Here is a 22145-nt window from a genome sequence, read left to right as displayed (position 1 = left end):
TCTATATTAATGGTCCTATATGAGTGTGACCTGATTCTCAAAAGCGCTGAACGCCCAGAGTTCCCGTTGACTTCCTGGGGATTCATGGGTGCTCGCTCAGCACTTCTGAAAACCAGGCCACTTTTATGTAGGTGTCATTGTTTGGATCTATGTTCCTAATTTTCGGCTCCCAGGTTTGTAACTTGGCCAAACAGTTCTATTTCCCCCTAACAAGTGGTGTTTCTTCTAGGGAACTGGGCTGCATAGCTACCAGCACCACTCCTGCTGCAGCCCCAGCCAGAAAGCTGCCAACGCAGCACCAGCTGAGGGACCCAGCTGGCATCACTGAAGTTGGTGGGGGAGCCTGGCAGGGAGAGTGGGGCACCAGATCAGGCAGGAGGGGGACGTATTGCACTGTCAGCTGGTGAGTCACACGGTTGGGTTGCTGGTTGAAAAGTAGGAGAGGCCATAGCAGGGTGGTTGTGAGGGGAGGCTATGGCTGGGGGTGTATTTCTGACTGGTGGAGAGAGGAACCCTCTCCCTGTCTCTCCCAAGTCAGATTTCTAACTCTCTGTTTTTACTGGCTGTATCTACTCTGGTAAACAATAGATCATTAATTCACCTCTGGTTGCAGCTCCACCCAGTGTTAGTGACGGTGAAGTTATAGTGGAGACCATGGTAAAAATGTCTGACACTTGTCTACACTACATCTTCCACCAACGCTACTACCAGCAGTGCTAAACCCATGCCAGTTTATGGGGCCCACTGTAGCCAGTGCAGACAAGGCCTCCAACAGCTTAATTTACAATCCCTGTTAGCCTCGTTTTGGCTTTTACTTTGGTTTTCCATCTCATATATTTAAAGGGCCAGCATCCCACACTGAACTTACCTGCTGCTGAAAGTGAGTTATTGTTGAAGGGGTATCTGAAGCCACTGACGTGAGAAAAGGCCCGTTGGAGAACTCTGGTGCAGCTGTTACTGTCTGATCTGTGCTTGGGTTTGAGGTTTTATTTTCACTTCCTCTGGTTCCTCTGCTTGTGGGCCTCTCTTTCCCTGCCCCCTCTCCCTTCCCCCCACCAATCTCTCTCTGCTCGGGAGGAGAGAGTTTCCATCATGGCTGGCGTAGGGCCAGTGTGTGTACGCGTAAAGGCAGCAGTCAAGAAAAGCCATCTTCTGTTCCCTTTCATCACATAAACATTGCTGCTTCCCAGCACATGAGAACAGAACAGAGCAAGGCCTTCCACAGCTGTTAGGAGAGCCTGAGAATCAGTTAGAGCGAGATCCGGCGCTAACCCCCTCAGTCTCCATTGAGCACAGCAGCTTGCCCACTGATAACTGCTTCTCCTCTCTCCCCTCCAACTGCTCCAATGTGCACACCCATTAAGGTGACCACACATCAAGGGTGAAAAATCAGGGCAAGGGGTGAGGGGTAGTAGGCACCTATATAAGACAAAGCCCCAAATATCGAGACTGTCCCTATAAAATTGGGACATCTGGTCACCCTAACACCCACATGCCTTAGCATCCTCCACCCCTTTGGGAGGTAATCACAGCATACACACGTACCACTATGGCAAAGGTCATGTTTTAACAGACCTTTTCAGGAACTAAACACACTAGGTAACACTTGGGCCTGATTCGCAGTGTGAAGGGGCCTTGGTGTAAATGAGAATCAAGCTCTCACTGTTTAATCCTTTCTCTTAACAAACTTAATCAGTCTAAAGTGAACTTCAGTGGTCATGCCACACTGCTGACTACTCTTTTAACTCCCCGGGTTGAAATTGGGCTGATTCTAGCCTGGCTTCCCTAACCTAAGAGCTTTTTATTTATTTTTTAAATGAGGATTGCATTACAACTGCCTCTATCTCAAATCCAAGGGATGCCATTTGTTTAAATTGCCCTAGAGTCCAAGTCCATTTTGTTATGGAAAATTATTTACGTCAGAAAGGATGAAAGAGAGACTATCGAAAAATATTTCCTACCCTACAGGAAGGAGTGACAAACTTCCGGCATGAATCATTTCTGGTGTCCCTAACTTTGGGTCTTGGTCACACATGTTTTGTTCCACACTGGAGCCATGGTTGGTTGAGAGATGTGTATAGCTACGCTCATGTTGGAGAAAGCTTGGGGATATCCCAGAGCACCACTGTTCTGGACTATGCACCAGGGTTCTCGCAGAGGAAAAGAATCCTTGTCTGCAACAGTCAGGGAAAGCATGCTAGAGCCATGCTATACACACGGCTGTGGCCATTGTGGTTTCAGTCACAGTGCTGACAGGGCCTTGGATGGTTTGCCCTTGCATTAAATACCTGTCTAAATGACTTCATAGCGTGGCTGTCTCTCTATGAAGCTCTCAGTGAGACACACTTCAGAGGAGGTTCTCAACCTGTTCCATACTGGACCCTCTCATATCTAGCTGGGATCTAACCAGAACCCCCTTCCTGTTTAGGAATATGGAAAGGGCAGGGAGGTTGCCACCCTGACATAATGCCATGACCCCTCAGTTGAGAAACCAGGCTTTTACAGGAACAGACTATCCCTTTAATGCCACTAGCCACACATATCTGGGTCAGAATTTCCAAACTTAGGTGCCTAAATCTAGATCTGGGCACCTAAACAAAAAAGACCTGATTTCCAGAGGTGGCAATAACCCTCAGCTCCTGCTGAAGCCACTATTTAGATACTATGGCCACAGGCTCTACAGAAAAAACATGGATTGAATAGTGTGGTACACAAAAAGCCAATCGCTAGCGACTAGAATGAAACTGAACTCATTTGCACTTCTCTAGGCACAAGGAATAGCATGTAGATGAATCCAGTTTAATCCCAGCTGTCACCTTCCAGCTATTTACATATACAGTTAGAACTATTTATATATGCAAAACAAACAAACAAGCAAACAAACAAAAAAATCCCACAAGCAAAACTCCATGTGTGCTGAACCAGTATGCCCTGACCCATTCACTCTCATTTTCTACGGGAAAAATACCACCTCTCCCTGGATCTCATTACAGACAAAGTAGTGCCCATCTTGTATCCTCCTAGTTTGGCAGCATCTAGTGAATATCGAGGCTGGTTTATTTTTCAGTTCATCAGAGTTGTGTAACAATAGGCTGTCAAAGAGAGGAGAGAATGCCCAGCTCCTGAGGGTCATCACCCCCCAAGGGTAGACTTTCAGTCCTTAGGAAACTGACAAGCTGGTTAATGACAAATCTTATGGCAACTTTCACTCTTTAATGCAAACACCACCCCTCCTCAAGCCAGCAATTGGGATTCCGTCAAAAGCTGTAACAACCACTAAAACTTAAATCCTTACACTAAGAAATGTTGTCCTGACGAGCTAATAGCCAGGTCCTGACTAGCTGAGAGCCCCTCTCAGCATCTGAATTAACCTGCTCCCACCACTGAATGAACTTGAAGAAACCTCCCAGCTAGATCCCCTCCCAACAGCCCTGGATTTCACAAAGGGTGGGATAAGGAGAATTATCTCTTCCCAGTTGGGCCTCCATCTGGCAGGGTGATGTTTTCCTTTTGTTCCACAACCATTCAGGAAAGACAGAAAGTGCCAACTGCTACAAAAGAAGAAACAGAAACCACACAAGCACATGGCAACATATCCACAGGGAGCCGAAGAGGGCGTGACATCCTTCAGGTTATTTCAAAATACCCCATCGTATCACCCGTATTTAACCAGCTGGCTTTCTGGGCCCCAAATCAGATTGAAGTACTTCTTAGTTTGCAAAATCTTTGGGACAGGAATTATGTCTGCCTCTGTGTTTGTACAGTGCCTAGCACAACGAGACCTCAGTTCTGATCTACATAAATAAGTTATGTGCCATCATGGCCTGATTTTCAGAGTTCCTCACCCCCAGTTCCTATTGACTTCAGCTTGAGTTGGAAGTGTGCAGCACCTCCAAAAATCAGTGCCTTAAGTAATCTATGTTTATTCTCTATTTTTAATACCAAAATCGTGGACTGACTAATGTGGCAGGCATGGTGGAAAGGTAAGAAGGAAGCTAGCATCATCCTCTGGGTCTCCCAGTGCATCTTATGTTGCCTATTCATTTAGGCTGTAAGTTCTTCAGAGAAGGAAACATATTTTCCTTTACATATAGCACTGAGCATGCTGTCAACACTATACAGAGGATGCAATTGCCCCTCTCTTTTTAACAGAATAGTCAGCATCACACCATGCCCTGTATAGCCTGGGTATCCCAAAGCACTATACAGGGCAGTGAGCTAGATAGTTGTAATGACGCAGCTGTCATTAGAATCTGTTTAACTGAGACAGAGAATGATGTTTGGGACACAGAGTTTACCCCTGACTTCACAAGCAGTCCCATGGGATCTTCAACAGCTACTACAAACAGGCAGAAAGGACCTTGTTTTAAGATCTCAGTTTGAAGAAGGCCATCTCTAACACGGCCTCGTCAGCACGGAGCGCAAAGCCAAGGACCAGTGTGAGACATCAAAAAGCGCTACCGCTTGGGCTATAAACCTGCAGCTTAGTTTATTCCCTCTGTGGTCACTCTAGCGCTCTTTGTTCTCAGTTCTTATTCTTCAGTCCCTCTAAGAGCTGCCTGTTGTCCTGGAGATCTTTTGGTTTCACCTCAGTTAAATACTTTCAGATATTGAAAGACTAAACAATGATAGTCAGGACCTACTGACATACCAAGATTTTGTATAATTTTTTAAATTCATTATTGCCAAGACCAGATGTGAAAACACAAATGATATAATGATGATGACAACTAAGATTACAATGAGAGGCTCTCAGTGTCAAGGGAAAACATTCCACTCCGACACAGCTAAGCGCTGGTTTGACTTGGTGTTACTCAATTTCGTGTGGTTCAGAAATGCAGCCCGCAAGCTTTGTTAGAAAACTCTGTGCCAGAAGCATGTAGATCATTGTGCAGCAATGAACCACAGTCCATTCACAGATATTATCCCAGGATTATACACAACTGGATGAGAAGGTAAACACATGTTCCTGGAACCTTTGCATTCCTGTTGGAGCCCTCAGGATCCCCCTTCCATCTCTCCCCTACTCTCAGAGCCACCTGTCACCCTGCAAAGTGTAACGAGGCTGGTGAGAGCCGGGCTGGGACCTTCTATTTGTGGGCAGGCTATTGGTGTCAGGGAATTGAACCAGAGCTGCATAGCGCCAAGGCCATGCTGCCTTCCTCCCAGCTGAGGTCTTGCAGCCTAGATGCCTCTGTCTCAAGAGCCTAGCAATACCCCTGTGTTAATAGCGAGAGCGGCTATAGAGCCACAAGTTACTAAGCTTTGCCCAGGGTCAAGTACTGTCTCTAGACTCTGCCAACCTGACCAGCAATTAAACTGTGGTCTTGTGAAATGCCATGCAAAGTACTAACCACCAGGCCACCAAGCAAGGCCTATTTAGTGTTTATGATTAGGAGGTAAAAGAAGCCTATAGTCTGTTCCCTTGTGCTACAAGTACTGGTGGGAAGATGCTGCTCCCAGCTATCAGACTCAGGTACTATGGTGATGAGCACAGTATAAATGCCTAGATTCTATTAAGGTTCTTGTATAGCACCCCTCCCTGTGGCATCTGGGCACCCCACAGCTTAGAGTAACAGATAGAACCAGAAGCTCTGGGTCTGACAGGCCATGCCACCTCACAAATTTTGTTCCTCATAAAGCATTTCACAACACAAGAACAGAGGATCAAAGACAGCTGTCAATTCTCTCCCACTCCCCTCCCAGCTGTTGTTCCCACTGAGCCCTATGGCTAATTAATTAATGTTCATTATCTAAAGACGCTATGACACGGAGATGATTTGAGCATCCTTCTAAGGTCAGGTGAGTTCTCTCAGGGTCACCATCGAGGGTAGAAACCAGATGCCATGTTTACTGAGCCACTTAATATAGTTAGTGTTGATAGCTCCATCTATAGTAAATCAAATAAGGACATTTCAAGCAATCCAAGAAATAAAAAGCCAATCAAACTAAAAATTATGAGTGAAATCCTGACCCCATGAGGTAATTTTGCCATTGACTTCAATGGGGCCAGGATTCCATCCTAAGAATTAGCTCATTGAGCATTTTATTGTGATCATTGTGTTATTTTTTACAGTCAGATTAGTGCGAGACAAAGGCGCAGGATTGAAAGCACCAGAGAGTGAAGTCTCCTGTTTAGTAGGAAAAGACCATTGATAGCTGCCAAGCAAGCTCCCCACTTTGCCCTCAGCCCTGAAATAGGGGCAACCTCTAGGGGTGAGAAATTAAACTAGTTATGTGCCCATGTCTATTCAATATTCCATGCCTGTGCCGAATGCCAGTCCAGTAGTGGGTTTTGTGACTAGACACTGGTCCACTGGGAACTGGACTGAGACTAGCAATTTATTTCACATAGGTCTCACTGAACGATAATGAAATAGCTACTATTGAGAGTCACAGCTTATCTGGGCTACATTCAAACCAGTGACCTACAAGGGACTGGTTTTGGATCTCAATATTCTTTTGAAATTTGCTTTTGTTAAGAAAATGCTGAATTAAAAGTACACTGCAGACCGGTACAGAGCTAAGGAACTGACATAAACTGGGACTGTACAACAGGGGATGGATTATTTGAAATAGCCTGGTTCATTTCATTCCATCTGAACCATCTGGCACTGGTCTCTAGGATACTGGGCTAGATGGACCACTGGTCTGACCCAATATGGCTGTTCTTATGAGGGAATATGCTTACCACCTTTGTTTTCTATCTCATAAATCAGAAGCAAATATTTAGATAAAAAAAAATTGAGCAGACAAAAATTTCCTGAGTTTTTTGCATTTCTCTTCCCTCGGGTGATACTCAAAACCAGTTTGCACGTTGCTGCTTTTACCTAATTTCTCAAGTCCCTCAGCTTTACCCCTTTAAATCACACCTTTATCTAAAATCTCCAGCCACGAGAAAGCAAAAGTCCTATTGTCTCTTTCCTGTATATCAGCAGAAATTAAAACAACTTTTCCTTGTACTAAGAACAAAAAAACCCAACAATGTTGTTTCCTTGCAAAGAGAAAAGGAGTACTTGTGGCACCTTAGAGACTAGCCAATTTATTTGAGCATAAGCTTTCGTGAGCTACAGCTCACTTCATCGGATGCATACTGTGGAAAATACAGAAGATGTTTTTATACACACAAACCATGAAAAAATGGGTGTTTATCACTTGCAAAGAGTTTGCTTTGACTCCAGAATGGGTCTTAAAGCAGCAGAGTGAAGATCAGCCATTATTACAACACACAGCCCAACAACGTTTTTTATTTCTTTTCTATTTATCACTGCTCTCCCCCCTATAATTTAGAGGAAAAATGTGCCTGTCAGTTTTTCCACTTGGGAACGTGCTGCTGGAAATGTAAAAGCATTATAAAGGCAATGGAATACTTACAATTTCTCCATCCAAGGGAGACTAACTGTCGTTGAGCTGGGGAAATTGTTTTCATTATTATTATTTACTTCTCCATTGTCAGGAATTCTAATGATGGTCTGTTATGAAGGAGAGCGTGCTTTTGAAGTGTGATGGGAAAGACAGCAACATTACACAATCTTTTCATCCAACATATCCCCCCCCGCCGCTGCCCCCAAGTGGTTTTGATATTTTGTTTTGCTTTCAACCTGGACTTTCAAAATGATTTAGGGAACAGTCTGTTCCTCTTTGCTGCAACACCAATTCTTTTACAATTGATAACTATGTTGAAATGTTTGGGAGACTTGTCCCCCTTTCACACACACAAACACCGAGTTGCTGTAACTGATGGACTTCCACTGAGTTGTTCCTGGTTTACATAGGCGCAAGCAACAAGAAAATCAGCCTCACAGACCTTTGCTCCCTTCCAAAATTAATCATCTTTCCTCACGGCCTCCACCCCATTCCTGCAGTGCAGTGTGTGAAATCAGTCAGTTCTCTAGATAGCTGCGCTTTCCAGATAATTAATTCTTTGGGCTGGGGGGAGGGGGAAATGGAGAGAACTTTAACCATTTATGTTTCATTGCTGGGAAAAAATAAATAAACCAAGAGGCTAATGCAAATACTTCTCCCAGCCAAATCAAAGGGTCGAGTTAGAGACATGTATGTGTACGTGCATATATCATTAGCCTTATGTTGCAGTGACATTAAACAGCTCCAGCCCCGCTAGACTGAGCCTCCATCTGGCTCCTTAAAACATTAAATGATCCCTAAAAAGGAAAGAAAACTCTTATGTGTAAGTCTGCGGCATGATCTAAATTCCTGGGAGCCCTGCACGGCAACTATAGGTGGAAAAGAGAGTGGTGAGATGGGGGGCTGCTTTACTCTCTGTATTACTGATTCCCCACAAACTACCTGTGAGCAAGACCCTGGGCTCTGGCTGTTGACCCCTTTTTATTAGCATCATTGCATTTTCTCCCTTGAAAAAAAAAAAAAAAAGGGCACTGCAATCTGTTTTGTCAATGACCAGTTGGACCAATTGGAGCTAATTACAATATTCCCTCCTCCCCACACCCTGATCAATGCAGCTGCTTTGACAAGTTTGTTCCAAAGCTCCAACGCCATGCGCAGAATGGATCCCCAAACTGCTCCCCCTCTATCTCACCATCCTCTCCCCACACCAGGCCCTTCCTCCCCATCCCCTCTCTTTCCCCTTCCCCACCCCAAAGCCTAATTTCAGAGGAGTTTTGTCACTGGCATCCCCAGTCCTACCTTTCTCAGTGGCAGTAGCTGGGCTGCAGCTCGTTTACCTTCAGTTCTCATTTTGGGGAACTCCAGTTCCAGCCTGGCAGCAGCAGCAGCAGCAACATCTGGATGCATGGCTCCCTGGCTCGCCCCCTCTTTTGTTAGCAGAGTTACTTACAATCCACTCTAAAGGATTTTTCCTTTCACTCGAAAGCCCCACGTTCCCGCTCCATACAGATCAGTTTCCATTCTCAACCACTCCCCAGTCACAAGCAGGAGAGCGGTTTCTTGCACAGAGCCTTTTCCTGCCCCTATTGGCTTTTGTGGAGCTTATTTCCCCTAGATTCTTCTGTTACTTTCCCCCCTCTTTCCTGATTTTGTGACTATCTCTTCAAGCTCGTGACGTTAATTCCACCCCTTCCCCCCCCTGTGACTTTCTTCCCACCCTTCCCTAGCCTGACCCATCCTGACTCCTTTCCAGTGAGCTAATCTGCAGCTGGCTGAAGAACAGGCCCCATTACCATGGAAACCCATGTCCCTGAATACTTGACTGACTTGGGGAAACTACAGTAAACAGGACCTTCTGCTGGACACTCTTCTTTTTTGGAAGGGGTGTGGGGGGGTGCATTAACTCTTTCTGTGCTGCTGCCTTTTAAAATGCTTTCTCGCCTCTGTGAACTGGCCCCTAAAGTCCCAGGAGCTTCTGAGCTCACCAAAAGCTCCCTAGCAAAACAGACTCTCTCCTTTGCTGATCTAAAGGGTCACCCTTATAAAATCAGTAACAGTTGGTACTTGGTTAGTGCCTTTTCTCCAAGGATCTCAAGGCAATTTACAAACAGTAATTAACAAATAGTACTGCTCTGCCAGCCTCCTGGACATGGGATTTGGGGGAGTTCTGCCCAGCACGGTATGGCAAGATTGGGCCCCAAGATTTCCACCAGCATTTTAGGGCACTGTTCTCCAAAACACTACAGCTCACACTGATGTCACTGCAGTATGGCAGATCACTGCATCCGGTCAGCGGTTTATTCTTTTCATTAAGGAAAGTGCAGACTTTTGTAGGGGATCATGCGCAATGCAGCAGGTGAGAAGTAAAAGTGGTCTTATTATTATGACATAGTGCTCCCCGTCCTTAAAGGTCCCCTTTACAAACACACTGATATGCACAAAGGAATCACACAGCCTCCGCTGGCACGGAATGGGGCCAATGTTCACCACTGCACAGGCACGCTATGCAACTGTTGGGGATAGGAAGTACTGTGCCCATGGTATCACCTACCCCAAGCATTCAAAACATATAAGGCCTCAACAATCATGAGACTGGAAGTTGAGAATCTCATGAAATTACCGGACTCCAGAAGCTGAGACATTAGGAAAAAACACCAAATATTGCAAGGCTTGCAATAAAATCACAAGAGGTGGAAACACTGCGTCCATTTGGTGCTGCATAAGAAATGTAGGGAGACAGTATGTACTAATCCATCCTGGTATGGGACAAAGGCTGAAAGGAGGAGCAAAAGGGTAAAGTGACTTGCCAAGGGTTGCATAGCAGACCAGTGACAGAGCCAGGAATTGAACTTGGCTCTTCTAAAACCCGGTCCACTACTTTACCTACTGGACCCTGGTGCCTCGCTTATTGTCTGAAAGTTATCTCTGCCCTTCTGTGGGAGACACAATAACAAAGAGATTTACTAGCCTACTGCTGCTTCAAATTCAGGAGCATTTCCCTCGCTTCCTCCTCTTGCTCTTTTTCGAATGCTACCATTCTGGCCAAGAGGAACATGGCAGAGAAGCAGAGGGGCAATGCTTTCCCTGCTCAGGAACAGACACAGTAGAGAAGGAAGCTGCATGTCAGTGTTTGCCCATGAAAGTGCGCCAGCCTCCCTGACGTTTTGTTGTTGCCAGGGGAACCTGCCACTCCAGCCTTCAGGTGCTTCACTGAAAACAGTTAATTACTAAGGTCTCACTCCTGCAAAATGATTGACATGGGCAGACCTGCAGACCTGCAGAGGGCCCCAGTGAAGTCCAGGAGACTCCACAGGGGGGCAGGATTGTGCCTGTGTGGATCAAATTGCAGGATAAGGGCCAAAAACAGTTAAGAAGGAAACTGGAGGGGGAAAATGGGTGTATTTTTACAAAGGCTTTGTCTACACTACAGAGTTTTGTTGACAAAAGAGTGGAAGCTACAAGCATGTAGTAGATGCAACTTCGCTTCCCTGTTTACCCTCAGCAGTGAGATATCTGCTACAATGACCCCTGACTGTGGAAAAGAATTTTTAATTTTTTCTCTAGTCAGCTGCACCACAACACTTGCAGAGTGCTCTTTCCCCCGTGTAGAGCGCTCCCCCACCCCAGCCAACACTCACCATGCTTTGGGTGTTCACAGAGGTGTGTGCTTGCCAAGGGTCAATGAGAAAGTGATTGGTATGCTACCAGAGATGTACTTTACAGAAATGTTTCAGTGCTGTGTGTGAACTTAACAATCAGGCTTCTGTGCATTGTTCCTTGTGCTTTGGCAGATGTAGCCATGAGGAACACCCCTCACACACCGGCTGAGCGTCTCTGCCAGATAAGAAAATGCCTAAGAGCAAAGAAGACGTGTTCCAGGAGGTACTGCACTTCTCCAGTGCAGAGAAAAGGGAACACAAGGAGTGGAGGGAAGCCGAAAGGCAGAACAGAAAAGAAAATCAGGAGTTTGTTAAGGATGCTATTGAGCAGATGATTAAAATAATGGAGGAGCAAATGCAGATACCAAAGTCCTTAATAATGCTGCAGACTGAGCAGATCCATGCCCGCCCGCCCCTGCAGCACATCCAGAAATCTTTTCTGTGCCCCCCAAAACTCCACCCACACAGTCCTTTCCGCTTTCTGGGACTTCTCGGTTTCCCCTTCACTCCACCCCTCAGATAACTTTCACAATGATAGCTGGACCTCACACAGCTCTGAGAGCCTGCCCTTCCCTGGTACCTCCTTTCCCACCAAGCGCCTCTGTGTATCTGTGTGTGTTGTTTCTTGTGCAATAAAAGCAAAGTTTTTGAAGGGTAACTCATCTTTATTTGTTTCCTACAAATTGAGATAGCGGGCACCACCAATACATACATAGGCAGTTTTATCATTTGCTTACTGGAATGTAAGGCCCCCAATGTCACCATTGCTTCCCAGGAAAACTTCATGTAATGTAACATTACAGCACCAATCACAGAGATATACCTTGCTGGTTCTCATTTTCAAAGTGTTGCCTCAAAGCCTCCCTGATTCAAATTGCCTGCCTCTGGGCCCCTCTGATAGCCCTGGTATCTGGCTGCTCAAAATCAGCAGCCAAGCGGTCTGCCTCAGCACTCCACCCCTGAACAAACCTTTCACCCTTAGCTTCACAGAGATTGTGTAACATACAACACGCACCTATGACCATGGGAATATTATCCTCATTGAGATCTAACCTGCCAGCCATAAAGGGATCGCCAGCGTGCCTTTAATCTGTCAAAGGCATATTCCACAGTCATCCGGCATCTACTCAGCCTATTGTTGAACTGCTCCTTACTGCTGTCCAGGTGTCCCGTGTAAGGTTTCATTAGCCATGGCTGTAAGGGATATGCTGGGTCTCCAGGTGTTTTTCTTAAATCCCCCAACTGCTGGAATCAGGTTGTTACCTGAGAATCTCAACTTTTATTTTTTTAAGTAAGTTTCTACCTCTCGTGGTTGCAAAGAAAAGCTTGAAAACATGACGCCTAAACCCTTCAGCACAAGGAGGCAAATAAAAAGAACCCAAGAGTTATTATTTTAAAATCCATGATTTTTATGCTAATATAATGACTTCTTTTGAGGACCTAACTCAGGATTGTTGAATGCTTGGGGCTGGCAATACTGAGATAGGGCATGGAGAGGTGGTTTCTAAATAGCTAAAATTCAGACCATAAAGAACTTGAACTGCACCTGGGAAATAACTCGAAGCCTTTGTAGATTCAGGATCAGCAGCATAACATGCACCGTACAAGACATACTCCTAAGTAAGGGCAAGACTACACTACAAAATTAAGTCAACCTAAATTAGGTCGCCATACAGCTGACCACACTACGTCCCCTTCGTCGGTGATGCGTGGCCTCAACTGTGTGGGGCACTGTAGGGCACTGTCAGCCCCCCACCCACACAGGGCTCACAACTGGAGCCACTGCCCTCCCCCGTCCGCGGCTGACAGCTGTGAGCAGAGGTGGAGTTTTTAGGTTGGTGTAGGGGACGACTTACATCGGCGGAAGCAACGTTGTAACATACACACTTACAGAGTTAGGTCAACGTAAGGTGCCTTACTTCTCAATCTAACTCTGTAGTGTAGACCAGGCCTAAAAGGCAGATGCATTCTGTACTGAGTGAAGTTTTCATGCAGTCTTCAGGTGCCACTCCTTGTGGTGCGTACTGCAGTGACCCAATCTAAGGGTGACAGAGACACAGATACCTGTGGCAAAAGCTGCAACAAGGAAGAAAGGTCACAATCTCTTTATTTGAGAGACAGATGAACAAACCCACTGCTGCTATTTGACCATCAGAAAGCAGTCAGCAGTCCAGCGGGACCCTGCTTAATTGCACGTCTGACTAACAGAAGGCAGTGGTGGTGTAGAACTTTTGGTTCCAGGATACTAGAGAGACAAAGTGGACGAGGTAATGCTTTTTAATCGGATCAACTTCTGTTGATGGAAAAAACAAAGGGCAGGCAACAATCCTTCATTAAGCAGGCTGACGCACCCTCTGCCTTCTCCTCCAGACAACATCCCCAACCAACTAGCGTCATCTCCACCCTGGGGGAACTGTGTTTCAGCCAGCTAGCCCTCACTGAGACCCTACATGTCCAGAGTGGATAATCCTCCTAGTTCAAAGAGAAGGAAACGCAGAGCTGAACAGCAGCAGCATCATGAAGGCACCGCAGCCCATACTGCTTCTCCATCTCCCCCTCGAGCCTTACAGAAGCATGGGTCAGAAGCAGGGTGCCATTGTTTTTTGCACCTCCTCATACAGAGAAGAGGGTTTTAACGCACAAGAACAATCGCCTGATGCTTCCTTTTGGATTCTCTCTGATAACAGTAGAGCTACTGAACCATTGCTTCATCAATCACTCCAGACTCATGGTGTCAAAAAACCCTCCAGGGCAATAGTATCAAAGACAAGTATAGATCCAAAAGAGGCAGCATGGGCACATGGATTGTTGACCGCCAAAAAGAGATGAAAAGAAGAACAAGGCTCAGTGCTCTGCCATCATAACTCAGGCCTGGTCTACACCTAAAACTTAGGTAGACTTAATTACTCTGCTCAGGGCTGCGGAAGAGTTTGCTCGCTGTGGGACGTAGTTAGGTTGACCTCACCCCCACCGTAGACGCAGCTCGCTCGACAGAAGAATTCTTCAATCGACCTAGCCACTGCCTCTTGAGGGGTAGATTTCCTACAGTGATGGAAAAACCCCTTCTGTCACTGTAACAAGTGTCTACATTACGGCATGACAGCAGCACCGCTGCAGCTGTGCCACTGTAGCACTTGTGGTGTAGACATACTAAGGCCTAAAACCAGACCAGAAGGGGCCCCCAAAATCTGAAGACTCTAGTGATTGCCAGTTGTCTCTCCACAAGTGAAAAGCTCCATATCTAATGCTCTGAGTTCCCAACCAAGGGGAAGAAAAAAAAAAGTAATGAAGCCTGGTCTGGTGGTTATGGCACTAGACTGGGCTTTAGAAGAACTGGGTTCAAGTCCTTGCTCTGCAAAGGACTAACCGAATAATCTTAGGCAAATCACTTAATCTCTCTCTGAGCCTCAAGCCTCTGCCATAAAATGGAAATAAGAATCCTACTTTCTGTCTATTGACAGCATGCGCCCCTTCAGGGCAGTCTGTCTTACCAGTGCATATGGGCAATGGGGCTCCAGTTTCAGCTGGGCCCTTAAGACACTACTGTAATACAAAACCCAGCAATAATAAAAGGGCAGAATTTTACCTTGCCAAGCTAAACATAACCACACTGTTGCTGCAATACAATGGCATTCTACCAAGTCAATAGCAAGATCGATTTGAGGTTCATTTTATGGAGCCCTGTTCCTGTTTTTCTTAATGCAACACAGAAACTGGCACTCTGAAAAAGCATCATCTATCTTACTAGGATGCTGCCCACACACAATGCCTTGTCCCCATCCCCATAACTTTTAGATACCAAAACACTGGCATCTCAGGCATAAAAAGAGGAGATTAACTTCATCCCCACAGATCACCATTCAAATGATTTTTGCTCTTGAAATATAATTACATCTCTCTGATTAAATTGTTTTCCCCTTCCCTGTGCTGTGCTGACCCTGCTGTGTGGGATGGCAGGGGAGGAAAACCAAAAGGTCCCTCTTCCTCCTGTTTTTGTTAGGATCAAAAATAATGTGTATAGTAAAAGCAAGGACAAGAACTATATGTAAGAAAGTCATATCTATCTATATCTATATCTGTATCTCCTGGGGCAAATTTAACCCGTCTCCCATTGCAAATAACTGTTGACTTCATAGAGAATTATAATATGTGCAATAGTGAAGAAAATAAAAGAGAGAATGCTGTATGTATTCACAGGATATTTCAACCGACATAAAATCTGCATTCTGTAGCCTTTTACTTTATTTAAAGGGAATTTAGTGATGTTGTATTATACCACTGTGGCTTCGGCTCTGGTTGCTACAGTTTCAAGCTCAACAGACTGAAATTGCCTCTGGTGCTTTTCTGACATGTAGAGGCTCTAGGAACACATGAAGTCCAAGGATAATGACCACAGACACAATCACAAATACAAAGTCATATCTGTACTGCAAGTGTTATTAAAGCAACAAGAAAAGTTAAAATTTCCCATGCATATGGAAATTCTATAAAAAACCTATGGCTCTGTGGATGAGGGGAAAGCAGTGGACGTGTTGTTCCTTTACTTTAGCAAAGCTTTTGACATGGTCTCCCACAGTATTCTTGCCAGCAAGTTAAAGAAGTATGGGCTGGATGGAAGCACTACAAGGTGGATAGAAAGCTGGCTAGATTGTCGGGCTCAACGGGTAGTGATCAATGGCTCCATGTCTAGTTGGCAGCTGGTATCAAGTGGAGTGCCCCAAGGATTGGTCCTGGGGCCGGTTTTGTTCAATATCTTCATAAATGATCTGGAGGATGGTGTGGATTGCACCCTCAGCAAGTTTGCAGATGACACTAAACTGGGAGGAGAGGTAAATACGCTGGAGGGTAGGGATAGGATACAGAGGGACCTAGACAAATTGGAGGATTGGGCCAGAAGAAATCTGAAGAAGTTCAACAAGGACAAGTGCAGAGACCTGCACTTAGGACGGAAGAATCCAATGCACCACTACAGACTAGGGACCGAAAGGCTCGGCAGCAGTTCTGCAGCAAAGGACCTAGGGGTTACAGTGGACGAGAAGCTGGATATGAGTCAACAGTGTGCCCTTGTTGCCAAGAAGGCCAATGGCATTTTGGGATGTATAAGTAGGGGCATTGCCAGCAGATCGAGGGACGTGATTGTTCCCCTCTATTCGACACTGGTGAGGCCTCATCTGGAGTACTGTGTCCAGTTTTGGGCTCCACACTACAAGAAGGATGTGGAAAAATTGGAAAGAGTCCAGCGGAGGGCAACAAAAATGATTAGGGGACTGGAACACATGAGTTATGAGGAGAGGCTGAGGGAACTGGGGATGTTTAGTCTACGGAAGAGAAGAATGACGGGGGATATGATAGCTGCTTTCAACTACCTGAAAGGGGGTTCCAAAGAGGATGGCTCTAGACTTTTCTCAGTGGTAGCAGATGACAGAACATGGAGTAATGGTCTCAAGTTGTAGTGGGGGAGATTTAGGTTGGATATTAGGAAAAACTTTTTCACTAGGAGGGTGGTGAAACACTGGAATGCGTTACCTAGGGAGGTGGTGGGATCTCCTTCCTTAGAAGTTTTTAAGGTCAGGCTTGACAAACCCCTGGCTGGGATGATTTAATTGGGGATCGGTCCTGCTTTGAGCAGGGGGTTGGACTAGATGACCTCCTGAGGTCCCTTCCAACCCTGATATTCTATGATTAATAATTATAACTGTACTCATACTCACAGCCTCAATGATATTCTAGGGTCCGATGGACCTCTCAATAGTCAATCATCACTAGAGGGATGGTTCCTGCTGGGGTTTCCTATGGGGTCATCCCTTGGGTCTTCCCACTTTTACCAAACCATGGAACCCTCTTTTATATTGACCACACCTAACACCTTATGTATATGCATGAAAGTGTCAACCCTCTTTTCCTTATTTGTATTTCCACACCCCATGAATATTGGTTGCCCTATTTTTCATAGGTTGTTTGTACAGTCGTTCCTCTTATTCTCATTAGCATTTATGCCTGACATGTATCCTGTAGTCAAGACAGACATTCAAAGATGTTACAATCAGGTGTCTCATGGTCTTGGAAAATACACTGCAGTCTATCGCAGTCACCTATTGGCACATCTTTACAGTCACCTTCTGACCTTATGGGCATAGGGTTATTCCTAGGTCACTCATTCATGTTAAGTATTCTTAAGCCTATGGCCTAGTATCACTAAGCTAAAATCTTATAGCTCTCAGGATGCAGACCTTGCATTTCAGCCATGGTTTACTTGTATGCCTATTACACAGTCATCACTCCTAAATATTTATCAATTCTATACTTCTATAAATCTTAAAACTTAAATCGATTTAGCGTACATTGATTATATATGAAATAGCATATAAATTGACCATAACTTCACGTAATACAATGATAGATGATAAAATGAACTAATTGGCTATGAGTCTGAGGATCTCAAAGCACATTACAAACTTAGGCCTCTGTCCTGCCAACATTTATTTACACATGTAACTTTATGAGTTCAATGGGACTATGCACGTGAATAGAGTTATAGTTTTGTCCTTTGCTCTTAGCTCAACAAAAACAATATGAAGAAAACATACAGGCACAGTTAACTTTCAGATAACGGTGTTTACTAAACAGCTGATTAGTTTTGCTAAAAAACTGGCAGCTTCTAAAACATAACACACGCGAGTGCCAATAGAAGGCTCAAAAATTATTTAAAGGGATAGTGCACTCCTATACACTAGTTATGCACATACATGCTTGTAAGATCAGGCCCTTAACTAGTCCCCACAACACTCCTATGAGACAAGTATTATTTTCCCTCCACTTTAGAGATAGGGAACAAACACAGAGGGTGAAATTCTGGCCCTAAGTCAGCTGGAGCTTTGCCATTGGTTTCAATAGAGCCTGGATTTCAAGTGACTTGTCCAAAGCCATGCTGCAGATCTGTGGTAGGGACAGTCAGGAAAGCTGGATTCTTTCCCTGGCTCTGCCACAGGTTTGCAGCATGGCTTCGGAGCCCTGGGCTCTACTCATTAGCCCATACTGCTGTGCCCCCTGCCTCTGGCTTTGTAGTAGGAACTTAACGATTTGTATGTGGCCAAACACAGGGTTGATCATTCGGAAAATGTTAATAAATGAACCAGCGAAACTCTCCTCACAGAATCCCTGCATCTTTCCCTGGAGGGCCAACTGGCAACCCTGAGGAGCTATTAGAGGCTGAACATCAGAATGTGGAGAGTGCCATCTAGCTGTGATAATGTACAACTACAACAGAAGAGGCAGAAACCTCTGGACCCTGAGGAGGGAAGGACGTCCACCGCAGCACTCACACAGGGCATTCTGCTTTGAGGAAAGTGCTCTTGAGCGACTTCCTCCAACCAGCCCAAATCTGGTGTTAAGAGGGGTCAGTAAATGTATCCTAAACTAGGAGGCTGGGACTACTGGGGTTAATAAAGGAGAACAATGGAAGGAGAGAAGGATTCCTACAACTTAAAGGGGTCCCTAAACTGGAATGTGCAAAGCAAAGGTTGTCTTTCCTTCCCCACACCTTCACAGAGGGTCTCTTGGAAGACCCCTTGCTCTCCGCTATCTCCAGAAGATCACACCTAGCAATGAGATACTCTCTGAGGGTGGCTGGATGCAGCATCCCACGGAGGAGCTGAGCTCTGGTTGTGAGCTCCCATGCTCTGTGCTGTGACACAGCTGGGCTCCAGAGTTGGTCAGAAAATGGAAAAATAATTTCCTAAAATGTTTAATCTTTTGTTGACCCTTTGCAACCAGCTCTAGGGTGCCAGTAGCCCACCCGGGGGGGCTGAGGGACATTGGGTCATTTAATGATAGCAGTGCTCAGCTCTTTGTACCTTCCCTCATAGACCTCACCAAGTTTCTGTCCATTCCAAAGTTGTTTGGTGGGAGGGGAGGAGGAAAGGAGTTCCTGCAAGGATCTCCTCTCAGAGGTCCTTTCACACTGTCATGTCAAGGGGAGTGGGTGGAGAGAAGTTTAACTCCAGCAAAAGATGGTCCAATGGCTGGAAGCTGAAGCTAGACAAATTCAGACTGGAAGGAAGGTGTCAATTTTTAACATGGAGAGTAATTCTCCACTGGAACAATCTACCCAGGGTTGTGCTGGATTCTCCATCACTGACCATTTTAAAATCAAGATTGGATGCTTTTCTAGATCTGCTCTAGGAATTATTTTGGGGAAGTTCTCTGGTCTGTGTCATACAGGAGGTCAGACTAGATCATCACAATGGCACTTTCTGGCCTTAGAATCTGTGAATCTATAAAAAAAGGGCACAGGACCAATCCTCAAACCTAGGGACCCACGGGACACCAAGGTCATCTGTGCAGAAACCCTTTGTCCCCACACTGTCTCTGCCCCTTGGAAAGTCTTCCTCCAGCTCCCTGATGGCAGTGCTCTATTGAAATCCCACTACACTGCACTTCCCCAGAGACTTCCCAGAGATTCAAGTGTAGGGGCCAAGGTAAGGAGCACTGGGAAGCGCAGTGCTTAGAGCTCTGCTGAAGGCACAGGGAGAGCTCTTCTTCCTCTCCCTAGGTTGGGGGAGCTCACTTCCCAGAGCTAGTTCCACTCTCGCTCTGGCCCATACAGGAGGACTCAGGCAGGAGAATCTGAAGTGGAAGCAGCAAGAAGAACTGCTGGCTCACTGGCTGTGTGTTTCTGGGGCTTCTAGAGTTTCTTGCCAATGGTCAGTGCAATCAGCAGCCTGACAGGTGCTGAGCCCTTCTGAAAATGCTGGTGAATAATTGATTTTTGTTTTGAAGGGGAACTGAAAAATAAAATTAAAAATGGGTCCATTTCAAATGGACTGATTTCCCCCCAGTTTTTCAATACAGAAATAAAAATAATGGGGGGGAGGGGGGTTGAACATAATGTTTCAAATGACATTTTCAAAATGAACTGTCAATGTGAAACAAAATGTGGAAATGATTCCTTTCAAAAACATCTTGACATTTCCTAATTTTTTCCACGCACAACTATTCACCAAATTCAACCTGAATTTGCCAATAGTTTCAGTGCTTTAAAAAAATGCATTTTTCAACAAATTTACTATTTGCTGAAACAAATTGCTGAGATCTAGTGAGGATTGTAAAGGCTCACTGAAATTCTAACGCAACGTACCGAGAGAGCAGTCACGCGATAGTGGCTGGGCCACAGAACAAAAGACCTGCTGGCTAAAGCTCTGGGGTTTTGGAGCTGAGGGAGGAGGGTTTCTCCTCCAGCCTCTGCAGTTCCAGGTGTGATTTATTTGATAGTGTGTCTGCTGCCCACAACTCATGGGTTTGCAATTTCAAGTGTACTGAGCACCTGCAGCTCTCACTGATACCAGTGGATGTTTTTGGCTGGGAGCTAGCGCCTCTAAAAACTGAGACACTTCTATTTAGGTCCTTCGGTATGGATGTCGGTATCTAACTTCAGGCACTCAAGTTTGAAAATGTTGGCCTTCCCTTCCCTTTGGTAAGGCAGAGAAACCCCAGTCCTGCTCCCTGTGGATAATGATGTGTCAGGGGCAAGAGATTAAAAGCAAATAAACGAATCAGAAATGGTCCTGGAGACCACCAAGTTCAGACCCAGACCAGATTCCCAACTCCCTCCGAGTGGGGGTGGGAGAGAAGGGCATTCAGTTTGAAGGGGTTTGGTTCCAGACCACAGTGAGCAGACAGGAACTGTGCGCAAGGCTCTAATATTACTGGGTTGGGGAGCTAAGTCAATACACAGTTTTTTCAATCGTATGAGAGTAGCCGAGATCCCAAGCATTTTCCTGGAGAATTCCCCCAAAGACTCAGTACAGCCCAGCTCACTAATATTTAATACACAGTTCTGCAACCGTTGAAAAAGGATACATTGTCCTGTACTTTACCAACCGCAGAGACATACGACTTGTGGTTTTCTTCACGTCATTTTCTTTTCAATGCCTGGACCTTTTCCTATATTTATTAAACATAAGCCTAGATTCTCTTTCCTACATTAAACCAGAGGCATTTACACCAAAATGTGGAATCAGTTGCTCCTGAAAGCAAACAGATTGGTGGATTCTCTGTAACGTGAAGTCTTTAAATCATGATTTGCAGACTTCAGTAACTCAGAGGTTATGGGCCTATTACAGGAGTGGGTGGGTGAGGTTCTGTGGCCTGCAATGTGCAGGAGGTCAGACTAGATGATCATGATGGTCCCTTCTGATCTTAAAGTCTATGAGTCCCTGTCCTGCTTTCATCTGAGCTATCCATCTGCTTAACTGAAACACAGCAAATGCTCCTGCACTTGTTACATTCACTCCAGAGCACCCCCGTATCATCACCAACACACACATATGTAAAACCTGTTTTGTCACTTAAATCAACTAACCTTCATGTCCATTCATTGCTCCTAGGCATTTCCAGTTATCTCCCTCTCTTTCAATATTTTCGGAACAGAATTAAATATCACAGTGTGTCTGTAATCACTCCAATCTATATTAGATTAGAGATTCCAACAGTGTGGTATTTCTGCTTCTTTATGAGGGTGGTGACTTTGTTTAAATAAACGTTAGATGATTTTAGCTTTTCTACCCATATGAAAAGCCTTGAGCTGTTGCGATCAGAGCTATAAGTACACAATACAATAACTTGTCTTTTAAAAGGAATAAATACTATGGCCAATGTCTTCCACCATTGCCAGTAACAATTCAGAATTTTATGAACAAGATCTCTCACCATATCCCCATGTATTATAAAGCTAGAGGCATGTTATCAAATCCTCATTTATTAATCAAAAAGACTGTTTCTTTCCTTGACATAAACCTCGATCAACCTCTTTCATACTTGGGCATAGCAAAGAATAAATTCATATAGAGTAGAGGTAGGTGAACCTTTTCAGCTGAAACTTTTTTTCAGTGAGGAATGCAGATTTGACAACACCCAAGCTATTTTGCTAATTCAAGCTGATTTTGCTGAATTGTTTGTTGTTAAAAAAATTCAGAAAAAAATTGAAATTTTGTTTTGAGATATTTTAAAAATGAAACATTTCAAGTTTTGGTTTGAAATGATTTCAAAATTTCCTTTAGTTTTTTTAAAGGTTTAAAATGGTTAGGATGAAAACAAAACATTTTGATTTTGTCTGAAGAAAAT

General features: G+C 44.9%; 1 protein-coding gene across 6 annotated transcripts in view; it reads right to left on the bottom strand.

Moving 5' to 3' along the window:
• DENND2A (DENN domain containing 2A) overlaps window positions 1–9027 on the bottom strand; it is a 79750-nt gene extending 70723 nt beyond the window's left edge. For 2 of the 6 annotated variants that reach the window (XR_012156063.1, XM_073322491.2), the window contains exon 1: window positions 8665–9027. The gene's annotated coding sequence lies outside the window, so the exon portion shown is untranslated. Of the gene's footprint in view, window positions 1–7374; window positions 7473–8664 lie in introns of all 6 variants that reach the window. The other 4 variants (XM_073322462.2, XM_073322452.2, XM_073322471.2 and 1 more) reach the window with 4 other exon arrangements.
• Between the last annotated feature and the right edge of the window lie 13118 nt (window positions 9028–22145).

Source organism: Lepidochelys kempii, chromosome 1, assembly GCF_965140285.1.
Source record: "Lepidochelys kempii isolate rLepKem1 chromosome 1, rLepKem1.hap1, whole genome shotgun sequence".
Classification (NCBI taxonomy): domain Eukaryota; kingdom Metazoa; phylum Chordata; order Testudines; family Cheloniidae; genus Lepidochelys; species Lepidochelys kempii.
This window is presented reverse-complemented; position numbering and strand designations above follow the sequence as displayed.